The sequence below is a fragment of the Molossus molossus genome, unplaced genomic scaffold, assembly GCF_014108415.1.
Source record: "Molossus molossus isolate mMolMol1 unplaced genomic scaffold, mMolMol1.p scaffold_m16_p_4, whole genome shotgun sequence".
Classification (NCBI taxonomy): domain Eukaryota; kingdom Metazoa; phylum Chordata; class Mammalia; order Chiroptera; family Molossidae; genus Molossus; species Molossus molossus.
Genome location: NW_023425377.1, coordinates 68,397,955 through 68,403,136, shown reverse-complemented (window position 1 = coordinate 68,403,136; position 5,182 = coordinate 68,397,955).

Sequence of the window (5,182 nt, the reverse complement as noted above, 5' to 3'; positions counted from 1 at the left end):
TGTGTCATAATTAGATTAAATTTCATTAATTAAATCTCATGCCTGCCTTTCCTTGTATGCCCTGTGGGTGCAGACCTCCTGGATGACCAGGTGCAGGTAGATGCAGGCTCACGCCAACCTGTGAGTGGCCCTGCATGTGTTTCCAGCTCCTGGCCCTCTGCCCTGCCCCAGGTGAAGGAGGGGCTCAGTGGACAGCAGAGCCATTGCTCTGGACCACTAGGGCCACCCCTCCTGGGGGCACACAAGAAAATTCTTTCCCTCTCGTCTGAGGTGACTGTTGCAACCCCCAACCCTCACATTGCCAACAGCTTGCCCCCATCTTTTCCTGACCTGATGGTCTTTCTGAGCGTGTGGTCCCTGTTCTAGCAGCATCAGTATCCCCTGGGAGCTGACTAGAAATGCAGATTCATGGGCCCACCCCCACCTGCCAAGGAAGAGTCTTGGGACAGGCCCAGGAAACCGATGAACAGACTGCATCGGTTTGAGCACACTGGAGTCTGAGAACAGATGCCTGGTCCACAGAGGGGAGTGTGGCAGATGCATGGGCAGGAAATACCTTCTGCGCCGGCACCTGGCCTCAGGTTCCCTGCACCTCTGACACTGATGGCCCACCTACCCCTCTTCCCCCTGCCCCTGGCCTTCAAGGGCAGTGCTGCTTTCTCTCCCATCACCATCTCCCCTTCCAGGTCTAGTGGACATCGGTCCAAGTGGAATCTTAGCCTTCCACCCACTCGGAGTAAAGCGCACTGCCCAGAGCTCAGGCCACAGCACTCTGAGGCGCCCGTGATGCCGGCTCTTCACTGCCCACACTACAGCCGTGGCAAGGCTGACGGCCTCTCCAGAGGGCCCTGGGTCTGATCCCGTTTTCCACTCTCACTGCCATTCCTAGAGGCCAGCCCCAGCCTCCGGAGCCCTGGGGGACAGAGAGGCCATTCACAGGCAGAGCAGACCCTCTACTCGCAACGATGTTTGGGACAATGTTACTGGCAAGCCCAGTACAAATACATAGAAACGCATAAAATAAAGTGAATGTGCACAGCTGAGCCCACAAGAAGGAGGAAATCTACACGAACCTAAAACAAAGGGAGAGGTACCATGAACTAATTCTCTTGGGAGCCTAGGAGTTTGGATTTAAGGGCCAGGCTGTGGGTGGGACTTTGGGCCTGTGGAGGTTGATGAAATGCCATGGGGAGCGCTGCATAGTTACACGCACAGTAGGAAGGGGACTGACTGGAGAAGCTGCCTGCCATCTGGCCCTGGGAGACAGGAAGTGCTCTTTGTTCTCTTGGCTGGAGAGCTGGTAGAGAGAAGGGCTCCCCAGAAGTATTAAGGAGCAGTTTAGAGCTGAAACGTGCACTGCCCAGATCGTCTGGAGACACCAAGCTAAGACAGTTATGAAACAGACTCTCTGGAGGGGAGCGACTCTAAGCTTCTCACGCATAGACAGAGCCGCCCTACACATGCGTGTACCTCCGAAACACTGCAAAACATGGGTGAGGATCTGCTGTGTAAGCAGCAGGATCAGATCCTCAAGACCTTCGTATAAGGATTATCAGACATGATATGTGGAAAATATACTCAAGTGATTATAGGCAAAAGGGCTCAAATGTAGGAAAGAACAAAATGTTAAGACAGGACTGTTGCAACATCTAACAAAGCAATCTGTATACAAATTATATAGATAACTTCTACAAATCAGAAAAAGAAAACCTAATAGAAAAATAGACAATGTGTGAGCAGACAATTCTAAGATGAAATACAAATGGTCAATGAATGTGAAAAGATGTTTTACCTTGTCATAATTAAGGAAATAAAGACCACAATTAGATGCTATTTCGTTTGGCAGAGGAAAATGTCTGACAGAACCAGGATTAGTGAACAAGTGGAGCTTCAGGACATTTTATGCTACACTACTAGTAGTTACATACATTAATATCCTCTCTTTTCTAAGTTGGCGTGACCACAGATTTCCAGTGCTGCCCAGGCTCGTGTGCACGCAGTGGTAACACACTTCGAGCCGTACACTGAAGACGTGCACTCCTCACACTTTTATGTGTTATACCTCAGATTTGAGAGCTTAAAAATATGCTAAAAAAAAAAAAAATAGAAACCATGTTAATGGCTTCAATTGCGCCTAGCAGGTCTTGTTTCTTCTAGTCTGTGTGCATACTTGGACATTTGTTCCATGATCACCGGTGTTTTTGTGATGGTGTAAGACTGCTCTTAATATTGTAATTCAGATCACGTCCCCCGCCCTGCTCTAAGTCCTACCGTGGCTCCCCAGTGCCCTTAGTAAAACCCTCACTCCTTGCCCTGTGGTCTGGCCCAGGTCCCTCCCTGGCTTCCACTCTCACCCTCCTGCCCTCTGCAATAGCCACTCCCACCTTTTTGCCCCAGGCTGCTTCTCACCTCAGACACTTTGCAGTTGCAGGTTCCTCTGCCTGATGCACCCTTCTCTTAGCTCCTCCTCGACACCCACAGATCATCTCAAATGTCACCTTCCCCAGTCCACTCCTGCTTGTCACTACATGCAGTTGTCCTTTGTTTCACGTGTTCCTGTACCCTGACTGCCTAGAAGCCCCTCAAGGGCAGGGTCCCTGTCAAGTTTGTCATTGCTGTGTTCACAGGTCCAGGGCAATGCGGGCAGTGCTGGGATTGGGACATGGCGCTATGCCCTCGTGGCTCTGCCAACTGTGGCCACCAGGGGGTGACCATGGGTCAGAAATCAATGTTTGGGGAACCACTGGGCCTGGACCAAAGGACACAGGGAGAGTTCAGACAGGCCTGGGGGAGGGAGTGCTTAGGCCCTCTTTGAGCACTAGGGCACCCCGGACCCCTAATCTCTCTCCTGGGGGTTCTCCCTGCAGCCTGACCTGACAAATATAGAAACTGAGGCTTGGAAAGACTTAGAAAGGTTTTGAACACCCCCTGGTGCCCTCTCAGCCCCATGGAGGAGCTAGGGAAGGCTTGGATAAAAGATGGGCAGGTATGCTGATCTCAGGGTGGTGCCTGTGATCCCCACTAACTCAGGGCCAGTGAGGTTCAGGGTCCCTCCCAAACTCGGGCACCTCAACTCATGGCAGATTGCCCAGCCCCTGCCTGAGCCCACAGCCCCCACACTGTACACTTGGGGAAACTGAGGCCCAGAGACAGGCTGGAGCAGTCCTTAGGGTACCAGGACTGGGCAGGGCCCCCACACCTACTGCTGCCCACCCAGTCCCCTCCAGCTGCCCTCTGGGGTGAGGTTGGGGGCCTAGTGGGGGAGGGAAGTCAGGGCACCCCTCACCCACTTCCTCCCAGCTTCCTAGTCCACAGATGGGGAACTGGCTGGTTTTCTCTCAGGCTTACCCGGGAGCCCCTTTCCACAGCTGAGCCCTTTGCTGTTTGACCTTGTTCAGACTGGCTCCCCGTGCTGTGTGGCCCTGCTCAGACTCCTTGCCCGCTCTGGGCCTATTTCTATGACCGTGTGGGGCTTCTGCATGTCTCTTGAAGAAGGACACTCTAGGTTGTTGACAACCAGTTGCCTTCTCTAGAGGCCTGGATCCTTTTAGAAGATGAAAGGCCTGGTGTTGACAACTCCCTGTTGTTTTTTTAATGAAGTGAAATTCACATAATATATAGTCAACCTTTTTAAAACGAGCCAATTCATGGCATTTAGGGCATTCACAAAATTACTCAACCACCACTTCTAATACCAGAACATTTCATCACTCGAAGAGGAAACCCATTCCCATGAGCAGGCACCGCCCGCCCCAACTCCCTGGCAACCACCACTCTGCTTTCTGTGTCTATGGACTTGCTTATTCTGGACATTTCATATCAGTGGAATCATACAACATGTGGTCTTTTATGTCTGGCTTCTCAGCAGAGTTTTCGGGGTTCATCCACACAGTAGCATGTCAGTGCTTCGCTCCTCCTTTTTGTGGCCAAATAATATTTCATTTTACCACATTTGGTTTATCCATCATCCGTTGGTAGACATCTGGGCTGTCCCCACCTTCTGGCTGTCGTGAAGAACACTGCTATGAACATGAGTGTAAACATGCCTGGTGGGTCCCTGCCTTCATTCCTTTAGGGTCTCCTCCTAGGTGGGAATTGCTGGGTCCTATGGTGACTCCATGTTTAACTTTTTGAGGAATCTCACTGATTTTTATAAGACTAAAAAGACCACAGCTCCTGGCCAAACTGAGAATACTGTGCCTAGAAATTTCTGGCACTTTTTTTTTTTTTCAGTCTTCACCAGAGGACATTTTTCCATTGATTTTTTTTTTAGATAGAGTAGAAGGGAGGGAGGAGGAGAGAGAGAGAAACATCGATGTGAGAGAGACACATCAATCGGTTGCCTCCCACACGGCCCTGACCAGGCCAGGGATTGAACCCTCAACCCAGGTACATACCCTTGACTGGGAATCAGACCCTCAACCCTTCAGTCCACGGGCAGACGCTCTAACCGCTGAGCCAAACTGGCCAGGGCTGCACGTTCTTTTTGATGAGCACTTTCCTCTGCCAACCTGTTCTTCTCGTCTACCCTGCTTCACCCTGACAGGCCGAAGATCCCAGCCCCCAGCCGCCCTCCCTGCTGCCCCTCAGAGCAGCATCTACACTCTATGTCCTCATCACCCTCCCATTTTAATGCTAGATAGTTCATGTATTTAAAGTGCTACCCAATATTTTCTGTGTTTGTTTTAGTGACTGTGGATTCACTTCGGGGCTGAGATATAACATGCAACAAAATGCGCCAAATACTCAGATCTGAATGTGCAGCCTGGTGAGCTTCTCCCTGTGTTTGCTCAGATCAACACCTCACACCCTCTCTCCCCCAGGCCAGCTCCCTGTGTCACCTCCCAGAGGGAACCAGGATCCCGTTGACTAACAGCATTGGTTCATTTCCCCCGTTCTCGAACTTCAGATAAATGGAATCACAGTGGTTTCTGTTTAGGGTCTGACTGCTTTTGCTCAGCATCATGCCTTTGAGACCCCCCCATGGTCTCCATCCGTTTCCTTGCTGTGTACTATTCACAGCGCGACCTGAATGCAATCCGTTTGCCCAGTTCTGTTGATGTGCATCTGCATTTTTATTGTGTCCAGAGGTAGTAGGGAGAAAGGTGCTCTCAGCACATGTGCCCAGGTCTTATGCCCACTGCATGTTTTCATCTCTCATGGTTAAATACCCAGAGTCTGG